General features: G+C 49.5%; 1 protein-coding gene across 1 annotated transcript in view; it reads left to right on the top strand.

Moving 5' to 3' along the window:
* Nucleotides 1–20794, top strand: part of HMCN1 (hemicentin 1) — a 1257483-nt gene that overhangs the window by 1140258 nt on the left and 96431 nt on the right. The gene's annotated exons all lie outside the window — the stretch shown is intronic.

The raw sequence follows: 20794 nt of genomic DNA, 5'->3' as shown, positions 1-20794 counted from the left end.
TCCTGGCGCGATATGTGAGCACTAAGCTGACCCAATCCAAAAAAGAAAGAAACAGAGAGCTAAATACTGAGATTAAAAAGATGGGTCTTCAGCCCTTTCTTAAATCCAGCTAGTGTAGTTGATGATCTCAGAAAGAGCGGTAAGGCATTCCAGGCCCGTGCAGTTTGGACAGAAATTGACTGACCACCCAGTCTCGCATGTCTGACTTTAGGCATAGTCATCAGACGGAGATTGGCCGATCGGAGAGCACGAAGGGGAGTGTAAAAGGTAAACCTCTTATGCAAATATTGTGGGCCTTGCTGATGCAGGGCCCGAAAGGCCAGAACCAATGATTTGAACATAATGCGATGTGCCACTGGGAGCCAGTGGAGCTCTCGAAGATGGGCACGTGCACTAGTTCTTCGTGGAAGATGGAACAAAAGTCGCACGGCCGCGTTCTGAATAATCTGCAATCGCTTAATAAGGTATTTAGGGAGACCACTGTAGAGGGCATTGGCATAATCGAGCCTTGACAAGATCAGAGCACGCAGAACAGTCTCCTTCGCCTCCCTATGGAGAAGTGGAAGGAATCTCTTGAGTGACTTGAGGGTCGCAAAACAGGTCGCAGTAAGTTTTTTTAGATGTACTTCAAACTTAAGATCCTGTCCAAACCAGACCCCCAGGTTTTTGGCCGGGCCTCCATGATAGCTAGGACATGCCAAATCAGTTGGCCAAATAAGCTCCCTAAAATTGGCCGGAAAATTGCCATAAAATAGTAGCTCTGACTTGTCCTCGTTGCATTTGAGCTGAGCTGAGACAAGCCATCGGAAAACATGGGTCAAACAGGAACAGACAGCCTGGGCGTCTAGGCAGTCCTTAGGCCAGGTAAACAGCAGCTGCGTATCATCAGCGTATGACATTATTTTGGCTCCCCACTGCTCAGCCAGATAGATCAACGGGGTCATATAGACGTTGAACAACAGTGGGCTCAACGTCGAGCCCTGTGGTACCCCGGTGGTGAGCTTCTTAGGTGATGAGGCAAATGGGGGCAGCCAAACTTGCTGCGACCGCTCAGATAGAAACGAAGACAGCCAGGCCAGAACCGCACCCGACAACCCCACCTCTGCCAGCCTAGTCAGCAGCTGGGCATGGGGTACCGTGTCAAAGGCGGCAGATAAGTCCAGCAAAACCAGGACCGCTCTGCCGCCTCCGTCAAGACACTCCCTAATGGCCTCTGAGACTTCCACCAAAGCCGTTTCAGTGCTAAACGCCGCCCTGAACCCCGATTGAGCTGGGTGCAGGGCCTGAGACGACTCAATGAAACTGTTCAGCTGCCTAAAAACGACTTTTTCAGTCACTTTCGCTAATGCCGGGAGCAGTGATATCGGACGATAGCTGGAGGTAGCCAGGGGGTCCAGGCCGGGCTTCTTCATCAAGGGAAGAAGCTTCGCCTGTTTCCAACAGGGAGGAATTAAGGCAGAAGCCAGAGACATGTTGACAACCTGGGTAACCTCCTGATACACCAGGCTAGCCACTCCCCCCAAAACCCTAGCAGGGCACGGGTCAGAGGGTGAACCGGACTTTAGCGATTCCAGAATGGCCAGCACATCAGCTTGCTGAGCTGGCTCAAAGGTGGAAAATTGGCTAGCATGTTGCTTCACACCCATATCAATGCTAGGTGATGAAAGCAGAGGGGGACCGCCGGAGTTTACGAGCTCCTCTTGAATTTTTTTGATCTTATTATCAAAGAAACAAGACAGTTCCTCACACCACTGATCGGAAGCCGGAAGAGCTGGAGAGGCAGCACATGGAGAAAGGAAGCTCTGAACAATGGCAAAGACTTCTCTGCCATTGTTATCTGCCTTCTCAATCCTTCCTGAAAAGTAGCTACTCTTAGCAGCCTTAATTTCAGCATAATATACCTTCTGCGCCCTCCGCAGCTTGCTCTTAAGTTCAGGGCAGAAATCAAGGCGCCAGGCTCGCTCTAGCTTTTTGCACCCTAATTTGAGTTCTCTAAGAGCATGGGTGAACCAGGGTTTGGAGGGAGACGACCTCGTCCGCCTGCAACCACTCTTATTCGTATGTAGCACGGCACTGTGTTCAACCCAGGCGTTGAAAGATTCCACCGCAGAATCAATATTTAGTGGCAAGGTCGGCCGGTTAGACATAAGGGAGTCCGAAAAGGTAGACAGATTTATTCGCTGGGCATGAGCTTGAGAGGCAGAAGAATCCTTCGGCCCTTTTGAATTAATGGGCCAGGTGAACAAAATTAGGGCATGGTCCGACCAAATGACCCGCCTAGGGGGTAACATAGTGATCGCAAAGTTGGAGCAGACCAGATCTAGCCAATGGCCAGCTGCGTGGGTGGGAAAGTTCACCCATTGTGTAAGATGCGCCAACGAAAAGACTTCAGCCAAGCCGATCGATTCCGGTAAATCCACCGTGTCCATATGGATATTAAAATCCCCCAAAAGAAGATATCGAGAGAATTTAAGGGCGCGGGGAACTATGACCTCCTCAATATTACCAGCAAAGGAGCCCGCATAGCTAGGGGGGCGGTAAAGTAGAGTACCTCCCAGAGTGAAATGAGGGGAGAGGACCGCAGCGAAGTGTAACAGTTCAGTCTCGCCCAGAAGTTCGGGCGGTTCGCTCACCACTGTCCAGAGGTCTCGGTAAATTACTGCCAAACCGCCACCCCTACCCGTTGGTCGATCCATCCGGGTGATCCTGAAGCCGCGTGGTATAGCCAGTTCAACCACCGGCATACAGGACTCAGAAAGCCAAGTTTCGGTGATGAAAAGGAGATCAAGCTCCTTCTCATCAAGTAGCTCAAATATATCAGCCGCGTGTCTGACCATTGATCTAGCATTGATCAGACCGGCTTTAATAGTATCTAGGTTGGACCTGGACACAACGGCCGGAGATAGGCGGCTAGCAAAGCAGAACCCACATGCCGGGCATCGGCGATGCATAGCCTCTAGCACCTCCCATGATTTGGCGGCATCGCAGCTGTAGGTATTGAGGGCACACAGCTCCTCAGAAGAATACCTCAGAGAGCCGGCCTGAGAGCAGCGGGGGAGGTATGAGGGTGCCCCAGCCCTGGGCCCGTCCGGGACACGGACGGGCACAGACGGGCCCTCCTTTGGCGCTCCTTCGGCGCGCAGACGGTGCGCCCGCAGCGCGCGATTGCTGCGCGCTCGGCGCATTGTTGCGTTAAGTAGGGGCGGGCGAGGCAGGAGACTAGAGCGCCAACCCCGGTGCAATGCGGTCCGCCTCACTTCCGGGAACCGCTGGGGCCGAGCGCTGAGGGCGGCGCTGGTCAGAATGTGCAAGAAACGCGATACAAAAGTGCAGCGTGCAATAGACCCAGGCCGAGAGGTAGGCAAGTAACACTAATCCATAAATAGAACAATTAATTATTAAAAGCGAGTAAGTTTAAAAAAACGGCAGAAACGAGTAAATTTTAAAATCGGCAAAGTATCAGTGCAAGGTATGGGGCGGGTAGTACTCACATAGTGTCGCACTGGCCTCCCTGCTCCAAATAAGTAGGGGCGGGCGAGGCAGGAGACTAGAGCCCCAACCCCGGTGCAATGCGGTCCCGCCTCACTTCCGGGAACCGCTGGGGCCGAGCGCTGAGGGCGGCGCTGGTCAGAATGTGCAAGAAACGCGATACAAAAGTGCAGCGTGCAATAGACCCAGGCCGAGAGGTAGGCAAGTAACACTAATCCATAAATAGAACAATTAATTATTAAAAGCGAGTAAGTTTAAAAAACGGCAGAAACGAGTAAGTTTTAAAATCGGCAAAGTATCAGTGCAAGGTATGGGGCGGGTAGTACTCACATAGTGCATTGCAATCGGACATTCAGGAAAAGTCAGACAATGCAGTGAAAGGGAGAGCTGGGGAAATGTCCTTCTATCTGTGGATCACCTATTATAAACAGAGAAGAGGCAGAGGTGTGTTGAGTAACTCTGATCAGAAACTCCTATCTTAAGCTTCCACATTAGCCATACCTGCATATAACTATTACGTTCTGTTTAGGCGAGCCAAAGCAGAGCATTGTCGAAATAGAAAGCTACAAAAATATCATGACACTAACCTATCATGTCAATAATATCAACGTCTATAAGTTTAGACTCATTATGAAAAAAAACATAAATACTGAGTCCAACATTAAACATATAGTAAAAACAAAACCATTTCCTGCAAAATATATTTCCTAAAAACAATAGATTTGGCCATATTATCAATTAAAAAAATATAGTATTCAACATATTGAATTGCTGTACTAAAATATAATATTCAAAATATTGAATTGTTGTTTTTCTTCAAAAAGTATTTCGAGTCACACAACAAGTGACTCCTCCTCTTGGTGGTAAGGCACATGGGCAACAATTCCATTGTTAGATTATTTTCTTTTCGTCTTCGGGTTTGGACATGTTTTGTGGCGCAGCGGTTCAAGACTGTCTCAGGCTCTTTTAGGTTCACTATCCAAATTTCACCTTCGTCATTATTGTATTCGGTCATTTTTTCCATATTCGCGCAATGAAAAATAGCAAACTTTTGCTCGTGGATTCGACATGCTTCATTTGCTGCTTTCGCCCTACTTTACTATTTGTCTTCCACCAAGAATTTGCTGTTAATGGCCCGTAATCTATTGCACTTCTGTCCCAGGTACCATGCAAAAGTACCCCAAAACAGACCTCTAAAAGGTTTGTAACTTATGTCTATCCCCAGACCATCAGGAGAGGAGGCAAACTGTGAAACTGTCGTTTATTCTGATTCGAAGAAGACTTTGTGTCGAGAAATGCAGCGCAAAGAGATAGAGGAAACTCCGGACACCTTCGGACAACAAGATATCAAACAAAGAACAGGAAGAGCTTCCAGAGGCTTCTGTAGAGGAGGAAGAAGCCTTCTCCATTCATTACTCAGGATCAGGTTCTGGCTCCGAATCTGACTTTAAAGCCCAAGTACAAATCCAAGACTTTCCTTCAGGACAGCGTGCCATGAGTATACATAACCCTTTTCCATCAGACAAACAAAAAATCAGTCTCCACTGACCATACGGCTCCCAGGCCACCACTGCAATCATGCCATTGTAGGCACTGACTGCTTCGGATGCTCCACCTTCAGGATCAGCACCGAAACCTATGCAGAAACAGGCACAATCATCACCGAGCCGACAAGACTCATCACCAAGTCGACCATCTGCCGCTTCAGTTAAAAACATCCCATGTGTAGCTGCTTCGGCTCTAGCCACTTTGGTTTCCGATGAGAAATCTGGTTCGACACCGAAACCTTCGGCATTGGCATCAAGATTGGCACCTAAACCAATCCTTCAACTTCTGCAGAAACTGCTCATTCCGAAACAGAAAAAAACGTCATATACAGCTGCAAACTGGCCATATTTTAGCTCAACCTGTGCCCAAACCATCTAAACACCAGCTTTTTTTATATAGAAACTATAGATGTCCCAGTGCCATATAAAAAGAAGAAAAACCACCCACTACTCCACAGGAATCGTTCTTCGTGTAAAGAGGCTGCAGGCCAGTTGGGCTGAACCAACAGGGGGGCTCAGGCCTCACGATGCTCAGGGACATCTTTGGTCTTCTTCTCCACTGTCCATGGGTGACAAGTGCAGAGATGTCTTTAGACTACTGCTTTTCCTTACCGGGAGCAGGCACGGTAGAGGGGACAGGGGGCCTGCATGCAGAGGGTGCAGGCAACGTCTGAAGGTTCACTGGGGGTGAAAGCACAGTGGACTTGATCTCTGGATGGCCGGGGGACCACAATTACACTGTTGGCCCACTTTCACTCTGGCTTTGAGTGACTGGTGCAGTGGTGTCTTCAGGTGTCGGGTTTCTGTGGTTTCTGTGGTCACAAAGTCCTCTCAGGAGTTTTTGGTTGCTTGCAGAATGCAGGGAAGCGGGTCTGCTACTTTTCAGTAGGTAATGGTTACAGTGTGAAGCACTGGCAGGTCTCCCAGGCTTTGAATACTCAGCAGCTGCATGACAAGTCAACTTTGGACGCAATTGCCAAAGTCAGCAGGCAGGCCAGCAGAGTTGGCGCAAAATCAGTTGCTGGGGTTTCTGTTTTTGCTCTTTGTGACTCTTCACATCCATATTCTTTTTCAGGTCCGCAGGATCTTTCTTTCTGATGCCTAAATACTGAGGGGTGTTAGCGGATTGTACGGTAGTAGCGAATAGGTGACTAACTCTTGGGGTCACTATGCCCCCTATACGACCACTTTCTGTGGGAAGTGGGCATAACCCTTACCCATCGCTTCAAGCCCAAGTCAAAATGGGCCAACATTGTCATCAAGATCCCCCACCACTCCAGAACTCGAGTCCATTGTTGTTTCATCCTTTGTGGGCCCTTCAACTTTGCCTGCAGCCTCTGCATGCAGGCCCTCTCTACCACGACTGCTTCGCTAAGGAATAACCCGAGGACATCTAGGCATCCGTCGCCCCTGGGCCATGAAGTCTTCAAAAGGCCCCAAAAACCTGTTCAAGAGGGTGGGCCCATGAACTCTTCACAATCGAAGGGTGGGTACCAGGGTAAGAACTAGGATCCCAAGAAGGCTTGATGTCATGATTGTAAAGTTCTTGGACACCGGACTGGAGACCTTGGCTGTCCCAACAAAAAAAATGCCGCTAGTGCGCCTGCAGTAAATTTAGTGATAAGGCTCTAGATGGGATCACAGGCGAGCCCTGGCCATGTCAAAGAGCTCACTGAGGCAACTCTCATCTCAGAGGATGGGGTGGATGTAGCTGCCCTGGCTGTCTGGCCCAGTTACCTTGAGAAATACAGTCAGCACACTTATATTAATGGGGTTAGAGCTGAAACACTGAGAGACACTGGTGCCAGTGTCACTATGGTGTCTGTATTTACAACAAGGGGTGGTGATGGACAGAGTCTCTGAATTAATCAGAATACTCTCACCCAGTCAAGAGATCAGGGCTAAATCCAACACCGTTTTTTAGCTCATTGCACCATCCCAGTTTCAGAACCTGGCTGTATGCAAATTAGTCTGTCCCTGGCCCAGTGCATCATGGGAACAGGGCAGTCCCTTGCTCACTGCTCCATCAGGATTCAAGCAAGCCGGGCCGACGACGCCTGAAATGGCAGAAACCGGTCCCCGGAAGCTTGTCTCCTTTCTGGTGAAGAATTGGCTTGGTAGTTTGGTCTGCCCTGTTCCCAAGATGCACTAGGCCAGGGACAGACTAATTTGCATATAGCCAGGTTCTGAGCTGGGATGGGGCAGTGAGCTAAATAACGGTGATGGATCAAGCCCTGATCTTTGGACTGGGTAAGAGTGGTCTGCTTAATTCAGACACTCTGTTCATCACCACCCCCTTTTCTGAATCGTTTTTGGCCACTATAGGTGTGGCAGGGTATACTCAGACATGAGTCCCTTGCTCACTGCTCCATCAGGATTCAAGCAAGCCGGGCCGACGACGCCTGAAATGGCAGAAACCGGTCCCCGGAAGCTTGTCTCCTTTCTGGTGAAGAATTGGCTTGGTAGTTTGGTCTGCCCTGTTCCCAAGATGCACTGGGCCAGGGACAGACTAATTTGCATATAGCCAGGTTCTGAGCTGGGATGGGGCAGTGAGCTAAATAACGGTGATGGATCAAGCCCTGATCTTTGGACTGGGTAAGAGTGGTCTGCTTAATTCAGACACTCTGTTCATCACCACCCCCTTTTCTGAATCGTTTTTGGCCACTATAGGTGTGGCAGGGTATACTCAGACATGAGTCCCTTGCTCACTGCTCCATCAGGATTCAAGCAAGCCGGGCCGACGACGCCTGAAATGGCAGAAACCGGTCCCCGGAAGCTTGTCTCCTTTCTGGTGAAGAATTGGCTTGGTAGTTTGGTCTGTCCTGTTCCCAAGATGCACTGGGCCAGGGACAGACTAATTTGCATATAGCCAGGTTCTGAGCTGGGATGGGGCAGTGAGCTAAATAACGGTGATGGATCAAGCCCTGATCTTTGGACTGGGTAAGAGTGGTCTGCTTAATTCAGACACTCTGTTCATCACCACCCCCTTTTCTGAATCGTTTTTGGCCACTATAGGTGTGGCAGGGTATACTCAGACATGAGTCCCTTGCTCACTGCTCCATCAGGATTCAAGCAAGCCGGGCCGACGACGCCTGAAATGGCAGAAACCGGTCCCCGGAAGCTTGTCTCCTTTCTGGTGAAGAATTGGCTTGGTAGTTTGGTCTGCCCTGTTCCCAAGATGCACTGGGCCAGTGTAGGAAGGTTGATCCCTGACTATGGTTGCCCCCAACTTTTTGCCTGGTGTTTTGCTGGTTTTCTGACTTAGTTGACCTGAGGCCCTGCTATTCAGGACCTCAGGCCCACTGCTCTCTCTGTAAAATGGATTCCATGTACCTTAGGTACATATCTAAATTGGATACTGAGTCACCTTATCAGTCCCTGTACAGTGTACCTTAGGTACCCAGGGCATAGGTGTACCCAGGGCCTACCAGGGGCTGCAGCATGTATTATGCCACCCCTGACTGGCCATCCAAATCTGACACAACTGGCTGCTTGACAGCTGGGGCAAGGTGGTGTAATCACCCTTTGCTTTAGATATAGTATACCTATATCTAACCCTAAAATGGACACACAGATCTCCTATCAGTCACTCCTATGGCAGGCCTTAACAATCCTGAAGGCAGAGTGCTTGGAATCGTGTGAGATGGTGCTCTGGCATGAGCTGAGCCTGTCTGCGGCTTTCGGGATCCATCCCTTAGCCGTTTCCATGATATCGCATACCATATACTCTTAAGTGCATTATAATCCTCGCGGTTATGTGCCAACTCTGGTATCGCTTTATCAAAACATGTCGAGTAAGGTGTCATACGAATTGGAATACTAACCCCTCGCCAATTCTGGCGACGGGGTTAGCATTCCACCCTTCTAGAGGGACACGACATGCCTGTAACCTATAACCCGGTTAAAATTCAGACAGAGCCTTAGCATCCACAAAATGGATGCTGCCACCGAGACACAAGTCTGCCCTCCTGCTGCTGGGAGTCCTCCCAGAGCAGGAGATAAGGACAAAGGGTTTCCTGCCAGGGGCGGTGCCAGCACCGTCCCAGACAGGGTTTTGTGTATTGTAGGTAGGCAGGGCTTTAGAGGAAGGTGACTGCACGTGGCACCCCGGTGCTCACTGTGCATAGGCTGGCTGGAACCAGTTCCAGGGTCACTCCAGACCCTGTGCTGGGGAAAAGCCCGCCAAGGAAGTGGGTGTAACCACCCCCCTCCTAGTCCCACCCATAGGGCAGGACTTAGTCGCGTGCCAGCCCCCTTTTACAGGATAAAGGTAGAGACTGGCCCCCTTCCAAATCAGATCATCTTTGAATCCTGAAACTACTTTCTGCGAAAGGAACTCAAGACTTCTTCCTAAGATTTCTCCCTTGTGACTAAGGAGTAGTCACCCTGCATCCGCAGGCACCATCTAAGAACACTGCGGTCTGCTGCAAGTCCTTCCTCCGGAATCCGACTGCCCAGCTCGACGAGAACCGGCTTCCCTGGCACCTCTGACCTCTACCTGCATCATCAGTCACGCTGAGATTCGTGGGTGTGATGAGACCTCGAGGGACCGGCCATCTTCAAGACTGCACGACTTCTTTCCAGCAAGCCCGCCGAGTGAATTCCTGGTGAGTGCTTTGGGGTCCGAGAAGCCCCCACCCTGAGCAGCTCCAGCACCGAAGAGCAGCCCCCCAGCATCTCCACGATCTGCGTGGGGCCCTTCTGCTTTTTGCTGCTCACCGCGTTGTTTGGCTACTAGCCCGCTGGCTTGTGGCCTTCCTGACGACGCCCGACGACATTTCTGCTGCTGGTCTGGTTGCTCCAGACTGGCCCTTGCTCCCTTCCAGAAGAGGAGCACTCCGGACCCTCCTGGTCCACTCAAGACGCCATTTTGAGTCCACCGCGTGGGCTTGAATTAGCCAAGGCTTGTTGCCCACTCCTGGGTAACTTCGACGCCAACGACTTCATCCTTCGTGGGACAGCTCGCACCTCCATCCTGGTCGCCGACAACGCCTCCTGGTCCGAGAGACTGCAGAGCCCAGCAGCGCCCACTCACCTGACTGCGGTGACTTCGCCCGGTGCCATCCTGGTGCCCACTTAATCACTGGCTAGTGATTCAAGAACTTGGTCCCCTCTGCTTTCAGGTTTTCTTCTTCCTTGATCCAGGCTTGGATCCATCGAACTTTTCTTCACTGGTCGCCTGCCAGCAACTTCTTCCTTCCAGGCTCCTGGTCCGGCAACGAGATCCCCGACGTCTTTTCAGACCTATGCAGCTGCAGCCCCTGGGCTAGGTAACTTCGGCACTCCGGTGTCCCAGCATAGCCTCACTATCCAAGGGTCAGGATCCACTGTCGTTTTCTCCCTACCAGGTCGGGTTCGCCCGTGAACACTAACTTTGTGAATTCTAGCTTCCATAGACTTTGTCCCGCATCCCGCGTGAGAGTGCACACTCTGCACCCGAGTCCCCTGGGCCTCCTAGTAGTAATCTAACGATTCCCTAGTCCAGTCCTAGCGATTCCAAAGCCTATTAGAACTGTTACTTATCTGCTAGTAATTCGCATTCCACTTTTAGCGTATATGGTTTTTCGTGCCCCTCGGGCATTTGTGTAACGTGCTAACTTAAAAGTATTTTCGTAAGAGTTTTGTTGTGTGCTTAGCTCCCTGTCTCATAAAGAGCCAGGGTAGTCTTGTTATAAATAAATACACTGTTTATTTTCATAACAACTTGTGTGGTGTCCTTTCACTGGGTGTTCAAGGGGTAATGTGATGGTAAAACAGCTGGCTTAACACGCCCTCTAGAGTCTTAGCCTTAGACTGCTCGTATCCATGCTACTAGGATAGCTGGTCTATAAGGTTGACTTACAACCAATCATCAATAAGGGTTGTTTGGACTGATATATAGTGATCACTAGAATAGTGATCACTGCACATCAGGCCAACTTCTCACATTGGTGAGCAGCGGTTGGGATTTGAGCTTGCTGTTGTTTTACCACACATATCCTAAGAATATCTTGTGAAAGATCACATGAGTACTAAAGGTACATATAACTTAGCTTAGAATACTCTGAGTTCTACTGAACCAGCTGTTGTAGCTCCTAGGGCCTAGCACACCCTAAACTACAACTCTAGCAAGGGATCAGTAGGCAAACATATAGTGTAGGTAAGTGCACCACTTACACCTCACTAGAAAAGCATGTCGACTCAGGAGGACTCTACTGAGACTCCCCTGGTCAGTGTTGACCCTCCACAGGTCACTTCAAGATATGCAGCTCTCAGCTTTCATGAGATGAGACAGATCTGTGTCTCCAGAAAACTGAAGCAGGGGTCTAACCCCACCACTTCCTTTCTGATAGGTCTCTTAGAGACATATGATGCCAGAAAGCTTTCTCAGTTACATGAGAACATGCCAGCCTTAGAGGGAACCTCTGGGGATCCAGATCTCCACAACACTGATTCAGCAGTTGAGGAGGAGGATCAGGAGGTACTCTCTGGGGATGAGGTAGACAAGGGTCTTGAGGTAGTCAGAAGGCTAACTAGGACCAACTTAGACTTACTTGGGCTAGGATCTGGGGGCCCCCCAGTACTGACCCGAAGTGGGCCTAACCTTGGAGTTAGGAGAGATAGATCTCTTTCTAGGGACTCCAATAGATCTCTGCACTCTAATGCCTCTTCTCAGGGGAGAAGGAATCCTCCACAGAGGAGATTTACTTCCCCTCAGAGAAAGGAGCATGAAGCTAGGATGAGACAAGCTGAGCTGAGGATTGAAAGGGAAGAAATTGCCCTGGCCAAAGAGAAGCTTGCCCTGGCAAGAGAGCAGCAGATGAGTGGGCTAGCTCCCACTGGTGGCAGCAATCTCCCAAGAGATAGAGAGAAGGGTTTAGATACTAAACACCTGACTAAAATAGTGCCCCCCTTTAAGCAAGGGGATGACATCCAGAAATGGATGGCTGCTCTGGAGAGGGCCTGCACTGTGCAGGGCATTCCCCAGAGTCAGTGGGCAGCTATACTGTGGCTCTCCTTTGATGGCAAAGGTAGAGATAAGCTCCTCACTACTAGAGTTGAGGATGCTAACAATTACCAGGTCCTGAAAAATGCACTGGTTGATGGGTTTGGTTTAACCACTGAGCAGTACAGGTTGCTGTTCAGAGACACCCAGAAAACTCAGTCTCAGGACTGGTCAGACTTTGTTGATTGTGCCACTAAGGCTTTGGAAGGCTGGCTACTGGGTAGTAAGGTTACTGATTTCAAGGGATTGTATAATCTAATTATGAGAGAGCAAGTCTTAAATAATTGTCAGAACCAGTTATTACACCAGCACCTGGTAGACTCTGATCTGACCTCTCCACAAGAATTGGGTAAGAGGGCAGACAAATGGGTCAGAACCAGGATTAGGCCCAAGAACCAAGGTGGTGACCAGAAAAAGGAATCAACCAAGCCTCAAGAGAAGGGTGGGAATAAATCTACAGATCAAACCACATCAGGGCCCCAAAAATCCTCTGAGGGGGGTGGGTCCCAGAATCCTTCCAATAACCAGAAGAAACCTTATTGTTATCCCTGTAAACAGGTGGGTCATTTAAAAACTGACAGCAGTTGCCCAAAGAATAACAATAAGGAAAACATACCCCCAAGTAACATTCCCAAACCTCCTGTTACTACTAGTAGTAATCCCCCAGGTGGTGGGAGTGCCCCCAAGAATTTGGGTGCATTTACTTTGGGAGTTCCTGGGGACTCTGGCCTAACCAGGTCCCCAAACTTAGATACTCTTGTCTGTGAGACTGGCATGGGGTTTGCCAACTTCACAACTTGTCCCAACACTTTGGGCAAGTACAGACAGGAGCCCCTCATCAATGGTATAAAAGTTGAGGCCTATAGAGATACAGGGGCTAGCATCACTATGGTGACTGAGAGCCTAGTCCCCTCAAGGCAACTTTTACCTGGTGCCACATACCAGGTGACCAATATTGATGGAGTACAGAGAGATCATCCCATGGCAGTGGTCAATCTCAGCTGGGGAGGTGTCACTGGCCACAAGAGAGTGGCAGTGTCACCAAACTTGCCTGTAGATTGCCTACTGGGGAATGATTTAGAGCTCTCAGCCTGGGCTGAAGTAGAGCAAGAGACCCATTCTAGAATGGTGAACATCCATGGTAAGGGTAGTGGGGCAGTGGTAGCCACAGCCCCAGTCCAAGATATCCTCCCTGAACAGGTCAGGAGGGTTGTGCCAGTCACAACCCAATCTCAGACAACTTCCTTCCCAGAACAGGTTGTCAAGGCTGTAATGGTAACAGCCCACACCCAAACTGAGCCCCCTCCTGAAAAGGTTGGGAGAGTTGTGATGGCCACAGCTCAAACTCAGACAGATGATAGTGTTGTGAAGCCTGAAACTATGGATCACTCCACTCAGACAGAGAGTATTGAGGAGGAAGAGAAATCTCCCTCCCACCAGACTTTAGGAAAGGATCAGCCTCCTCAGGGAACTGATCTGACCCCTTGTGAAGAAACTGCCACAGAGGTAGTCAGGCCTAGCCTGGCAGAACCCCTGATGTCAGTGGACCCTTCCAAGGTGGGACCCAGTCTGGAGCAGGTAACCTGCCCCTCTCTACCCTGCCTCAGTCAGCCCAGGGCTGTAGAGGTCAGGGAGGCCAGTGTTGGACCCCAAAGGGCCCCCTGTCCAAAAGAATTCCCCAATCAGCAGATTAAGGGCACTGAAGCTAGTAGACCTAGCCAAGTGAAAATAAGACACACTCCTGAGGGATCCCCGTTAAAATTAGTTAGGGACCTCCCACAGATGGACACTGTTGGGCACAGACAAACTTGGGACCTGAGGGCCCCAGACCTGACCTGTCCCTCCAGTAAGCCAAACAGAGGGACCCAACCTCCAGCTGTAGGTAGCCAGAGGTTGACCCTGAGAGCCCAAAACAACTCAGTCTTGGAAAGAAAGGCCTCTATGGTGGATGATGATTGGAGGAAGCTGAGCCCAAAGTTAGTGGAGCCTCACTTCAGTACTCCATTTCAGCCCCAGCCTTTTTCTTTGACAAAACACACCACAGGTAGAGATTCCCTATGGTGGAGACCCTCAGACACCCTTAGGGTGAGGGATTGCTTAGTGGACCATGACATAGGGGGTAACCATGCCAGTGCTGGTACTTCCTTAAATGGCCACTTAGGCAATATAGGCTTACCTGGACAAGGATAGCCTTATCTCCTTTCGTTTGGGGGGGGGGTTATGTAGGAAGGTTGATCCCTGACTATGGTTGCCCCCAACTTTTTGCCTGGTGTTTTGCTGGTTTTCTGACTTAGTTGACCTGAGGCCCTGCTATTCAGGACCTCAGGCCCACTGCTCTCTCTGTAAAATGGATTCCATGTACCTTAGGTACATATCTAAATTGGATACTGAGTCACCTTATCAGTCCCTGTACAGTGTACCTTAGGTACCCAGGGCATAGGTGTACCCAGGGCCTACCAGGGGCTGCAGCATGTATTATGCCACCCCTGACTGGCCATCCAAATCTGACACAACTGGCTGCTTGACAGCTGGGGCAAGGTGGTGTAATCACCCTTTGCTTTAGATATAGTATACCTATATCTAACCCTAAAATGGACACACAGATCTCCTATCAGTCACTCCTATGGCAGGCCTTAACAATCCTGAAGGCAGAGTGCTTGGAATCGTGTGAGATGGTGCTCTGGCATGAGCTGAGCCTGTCTGCGGCTTTCGGGATCCATCCCTTAGCCGTTTCCATGATATCGCATACCATATACTCTTAAGTGCATTATAATCCTCGCGGTTATGTGCCAACTCTGGTATCGCTTTATCAAAACATGTCGAGTAAGGTGTCATACGAATTGGAATACTAACCCCTCGCCAATTCTGGCGACGGGGTTAGCATTCCACCCTTCTAGAGGGACACGACATGCCTGTAACCTATAACCCGGTTAAAAGTCAGACAGAGCCTTAGCATCCACAAAATGGATGCTGCCACCGAGACACAAGTCTGCCCTCCTGCTGCTGGGAGTCCTCCCAGAGCAGGAGATAAGGACAAAGGGTTTCCTGCCAGGGGCGGTGCCAGCACCGTCCCAGACAGGGTTTTGTGTATTGTAGGTAGGCAGGGCTTTAGAGGAAGGTGACTGCACGTGGCACCCCGGTGCTCACTGTGCATAGGCTGGCTGGAACCAGTTCCAGGGTCACTCCAGACCCTGTGCTGGGGAAAAGCCCGCCAAGGAAGTGGGTGTAACCACCCCCCTCCTAGTCCCACCCATAGGGCAGGACTTAGTCGCGTGCCAGCCCCCTTTTACAGGATAAAGGTAGAGACTGGCCCCCTTCCAAATCAGATCATCTTTGAATCCTGAAACTACTTTCTGCGAAAGGAACTCAAGACTTCTTCCTAAGATTTCTCCCTTGTGACTAAGGAGTAGTCACCCTGCATCCGCAGGCACCATCTAAGAACACTGCGGTCTGCTGCAAGTCCTTCCTCCGGAATCCGACTGCCCAGCTCGACGAGAACCGGCTTCCCTGGCACCTCTGACCTCTACCTGCATCATCAGTCACGCTGAGATTCGTGGGTGTGACGAGACCTCGAGGGACCGGCCATCTTCAAGACTGCACGACTTCTTTCCAGCAAGCCCGCCGAGTGAATTCCTGGTGAGTGCTTTGGGGTCCGAGAAGCCCCCACCCTGAGCAGCTCCAGCACCGAAGAGCAGCCCCCCAGCATCTCCACGATCTGCGTGGGGCCCTTCTGCTTTTTGCTGCTCACCGCGTTGTTTGGCTACTAGCCCGCTGGCTTGTGGCCTTCCTGACGACGCCCGACGACATTTCTGCTGCTGGTCTGGTTGCTCCAGACTGGCCCTTGCTCCCTTCCAGAAGAGGAGCACTCCGGACCCTCCTGGTCCACTCAAGACGCCATTTTGAGTCCACCGCGTGGGCTTGAATTAGCCAAGGCTTGTTGCCCACTCCTGGGTAACTTCGACGCCAACGACTTCATCCTTCGTGGGACAGCTCGCACCTCCATCCTGGTCGCCGACAACGCCTCCTGGTCCGAGAGACTGCAGAGCCCAGCAGCGCCCACTCACCTGACTGCGGTGACTTCGCCCGGTGCCATCCTGGTGCCCACTTAATCACTGGCTAGTGATTCAAGAACTTGGTCCCCTCTGCTTTCAGGTTTTCTTCTTCCTTGATCCAGGCTTGGATCCATCGAACTTTTCTTCACTGGTCGCCTGCCAGCAACTTCTTCCTTCCAGGCTCCTGGTCCGGCAACGAGATCCCCGACGTCTTTTCAGACCTATGCAGCTGCAGCCCCTGGGCTAGGTAACTTCGGCACTCCGGTGTCCCAGCATAGCCTCACTATCCAAGGGTCAGGATCCACTGTCGTTTTCTCCCTACCAGGTCGGGTTCGCCCGTGAACACTAACTTTGTGAATTCTAGCTTCCATAGACTTTGTCCCGCATCCCGCGTGAGAGTGCACACTCTGCACCCGAGTCCCCTGGGCCTCCTAGTAGTAATCTAACGATTCCCTAGTCCAGTCCTAGCGATTCCAAAGCCTATTAGAACTGTTACTTACCTGCTAGTAATTCGCATTCCACTTTTAGCGTATATGGTTTTTCGTGCCCCTCGGGCATTTGTGTAACGTGCTAACTTAAAAGTATTTTCGTAAGAGTTTTGTTGTGTGCTTAGCTCCCTGTCTCATAAAGAGCCAGGGTAGTCTTGTTATAAATAAATACACTGTTTATTTTCATAACAACTTGTGTGGTGTCCTTTCACTGGGTGTTCAAGGGGTAATGTGGAGAAGCGTGGCTCAGTGGTTAGAGGCGGCAGACCCGGAAGCTGAGATCAGCCGTGGACCAGGGTTCGATTCCCCGCCTCGGCGGGTCTCGGGCTCAAAAATTCCACGGACTCGACAATTCTCGCTCCGGTGCCTACTCGACTCACGGGATCACACTCTGCGACTCTGGGCAATAGCTTGCTTAATCTCCACTACGGCCCCTCGCGGCGGGATGCCTGGCTTTCACCTTGTGAATACCCTGCCGGGGTATCTCACAGGGGAATACCAGGACGGGTTCCCTAAGCAAGCGCCTTGAGACCCCTGGGTGATTAGTGCGCTATATAAATCGAAATACATTTACATATACATTTACATTTAATGTGATGGTAAAACAGCTGGCTTAACACGCCCTCTAGAGTCTTAGCCTTAGACTGCTCGTATCCATGCTACTAGGATAGCTGGTCTATAAGGTTGACTTACAACCAATCATCAATAAGGGTTGTTTGGACTGATATATAGTGATCACTAGAATAGTGATCACTGCACATCAGGCCAACTTCTCACAGCCAGGGACAGACTAATTTGCATATAGCCAGGTTCTGAGCTGGGATGGGGCAGTGAGCTAAATAACGTTGATGGATCAAGCCCTGATCTTTGGACTGGGTAAGAGTGGTCTGCTTAATTCAGACACTCTGTTCATCACCACCCCCTTTTCTGAATCGTTTTTGGCCACTATTGGTGTGGCAGGGTATACTCAGACATGAGTCCCTTGCTCACTGCTCCATCAGGATTCAAGCAAGCCGGGCCGACGATGCCTGAAATGGCAGAAACCGGTCCCCGGAAGCTTGTCTCCTTTCTGGTGAAGAATTGGCTTGGTAGTTTGGTCTGCCCTGTTCCCAAGATGCACTGGGCCAGGGACAGACTAATTTGCATATAGCCAGGTTCTGAGCTGGGATGGGGCAGTGAGCTAAATAACGGTGATGGATCAAGCCCTGATCTTTGGACTGGGTAAGAGTGGTCTGCTTAATTCAGACACTCTGTTCATCACCACCCCCTTTTCTGAATCGTTTTTGGCCACTATAGGTGTGGCAGGGTATACTCAGACATGAGTCCCTTGCTCACTGCTCCATCAGGATTCAAGCAAGCCGGGCCGACGACGCCTGAAATGGCAGAAACCGGTCCCCGGAAGCTTGTCTCCTTTCTGGTGAAGAATTGGCTTGGTAGTTTGGTCTGCCCTGTTCCCAAGATGCACTGGGCCAGGGACAGACTAATTTGCATATAGCCAGGTTCTGAGCTGGGATGGGGCAGTGAGCTAAATAACGGTGATGGATCAAGCCCTGATCTTTGGACTGGGTAAGAGTGGTCTGCTTAATTCAGACACTCTGTTCATCACCACCCCCTTTTCTGAATCGTTTTTGGCCACTATAGGTGTGGCAGGGTATACTCAGACATGAGTCCCTTGCTCACTGCTCCATCAGGATTCAAGCAAGCCGGGCCGACGACGCCTGAAATGGCAGAAACCGGTCCCCGGAAGCTTGTCTCCTTTCTGGTGAAGAATTGGCTTGGTAGTTTGGTCTGCCCTGTTCCCAAGATGCACTGGGCCAGGGACAGACTAATTTGCATATAGCCAGGTTCTGAGCTGGGATGGGGCAGTGAGCTAAATAACGGTGATGGATCAAGCCCTGATCTTTGGACTGGGTAAGAGTGGTCTGCTTAATTCAGACACTCTGTTCATCACCACCCCCTTTTCTGAATCGACTATGGTGTCTGAGCAACTGGTGTCCTCAGAACAATACTTGACTGGTGAGATATATACAGTCCTCAGTGTTGATAATCAGGCTAAGGTACATCCCACGGCAATGGTATCCTTAGAATGGGGTGGGGTTACTGGCCAAAAGAAGGTGGTGCTGTGCTCAGCTATTCCTGTACAGTGTCTGCTATGCAATGATCTGGAGTCTGTAACATGAGCTGAGGTTGAAAGAAAGACCCATGCCGGTATTCTGGGTATACCTAAATGGGTGTGTGTAAAAACAAGAGCACAGTGTAGAGCCCAAGGTAAAAAAGAAGAGTTGGAGCCTGGGATACTGGGCCAACCTTCCAATTGAAAATTCAAGATGACTGGGAATCCAGCTTCGATACAGATACCAGATCAGGTCCCCTCTCCTCAGGGAGAAGACCTATCTGCCCTAGGAGGGAACTCTTCCATTTGTGGTTCAAAATCTCAGGCAAATGTCTCCTACACTCATTCTAGTACCTCCTACGTAGGCTTTTCAACCATGGTTCACTATATTACTCAAACTCTCAGTAGTTCCTCACACGAAGCTTCCTCTCAACCCGGACCTTCTCACTCAGAACCATGGAGAAATCAGACATTCAAATCCAAAGAAGCTCAGCCTTGCGATTTGGCTCCTAAAATCATAGAATTTGGATATCTTTATCTCCCACCTCAATGTATGACTATTCTTAAAAAAGCCTGCAAGCCTACAACTAGAGCTTGTTATGCAGCGAAGTGGAAACAACTTGTCTTCTACTGTTGCAGTAAACAAATAGACCCCTTTGATGGTACTATACAAAACATTGTTTGCTATCTTCTTCGCCTACAAACGTCAGGCCTTTCCTACACATCCATACGTTGTCATTTAGCAGCAGTAGCTGCCTATTTGTAGAACAGACAACATCTGTCTTTGTTCAAAGTACCAGTCATCAAAGCACTCATGTAAGGCCTTAAAGGAATAATTCCACCTAGAGTTCCATCAGCACCTGTGCGGAATCTTAATATTGTACTTTCCAGACTTATGGGTTCACCATTTAAACCATTACATAGCCATTACCTCACTTAGACGTGTCAGTGAGCTCCAGGCTTTAACAATGGAAGAGCCTTTCTTTCAAATACACCAGGATAGAGTGGTTCCTAGAACCAACGCTAGATTTCCTCAAAGGTGATTTCATCTTTCCACCTCAATCAGTCAGTTGAGTTGCCTATTTTCTTCCCACAACCAGATTCAGTTGCAGAGATGGCACTTCATACGTTAGATGTCAAAGACTTCTATTGTACTAAATTGACAGACTAAAGAATTTTAAAAAACGAAACAATTGTGTGTAGCATTTTCACCTCTTCACAAACATAATCCTATATCCAAGTCAGGCATTTCTAGATGGATAATTAAATAAATTCACATATGCTATGCCAAAGCTATAAGAACTTTGCCTACACCCCTGCTAGCAAAATTGGGGTTTCCTTGGCTTTCCTGGGCAATATCTCAATAGCTGACACTTGTAGAGCAGCTACATGGTCTACACCACACACTTTCAACAAGCATTATTGTGTGGATGTTTTAGCACAGCAACAAACCAATGTTGGCCAGGCAGTGCTACGTAATCTCTTTCAAACAACTGCAACACCCACCGCTTTGGAATAAGGACTGCTTTACAGTCTATGCAGAGCATGTGTATCTACAGTGACACATACCTTGAACGGATTATGTATTTACCCTGAAAGTGTCTGTTTGTGGCATGTAGTGCTGTAGATGCTTACAGTGTAAGTAACATAATCCTTTTTTTGTGGGAGGGAGGAATCATATTTGCTACTCTAACTCCACTACCACGTACATTGGGTAAAGAGCGGAAATAAAGTAGGTAAAATGTAATATTCTAACCCAACCCCGAAAACATGCAGTAAAAATGCCTAAATAATAGAATCAGGATTGCTAATGCTTGCATAGTGGGGTTCAGAATTGCAACTCTCACTCCAATCCAGCAAGCATTGGGAAGAGTGAATATATTGGAGGGCCGATTAATATCCTCACATCAGTTCAACAGCAATGAGGAACGTGAAAATATTGGGTGGGGGCATATTTACTATTCTAACTTCAATCTAACAAACGTTAGAGAGAGTGCATATAAAGGGAGCAGGAAGCAGTTTTCAACAGGCAATGGGGTCTGCTATCCTCACCAATGGATGTTCCATTGTCAGCAAAAAGTGCATTTCCTTGATCAAACTAATTGAATGTTCTACCTGTA

This window comes from Lissotriton helveticus, chromosome 1_1, assembly GCF_964261635.1.
Source record: "Lissotriton helveticus chromosome 1_1, aLisHel1.1, whole genome shotgun sequence".
In the NCBI taxonomy this organism is placed as follows: Eukaryota; Metazoa; Chordata; class Amphibia; order Caudata; family Salamandridae; genus Lissotriton; species Lissotriton helveticus.
The sequence above is the reverse complement of the archived record's forward strand: the minus strand, read 5'-3'. Positions and strand labels throughout refer to the sequence as shown.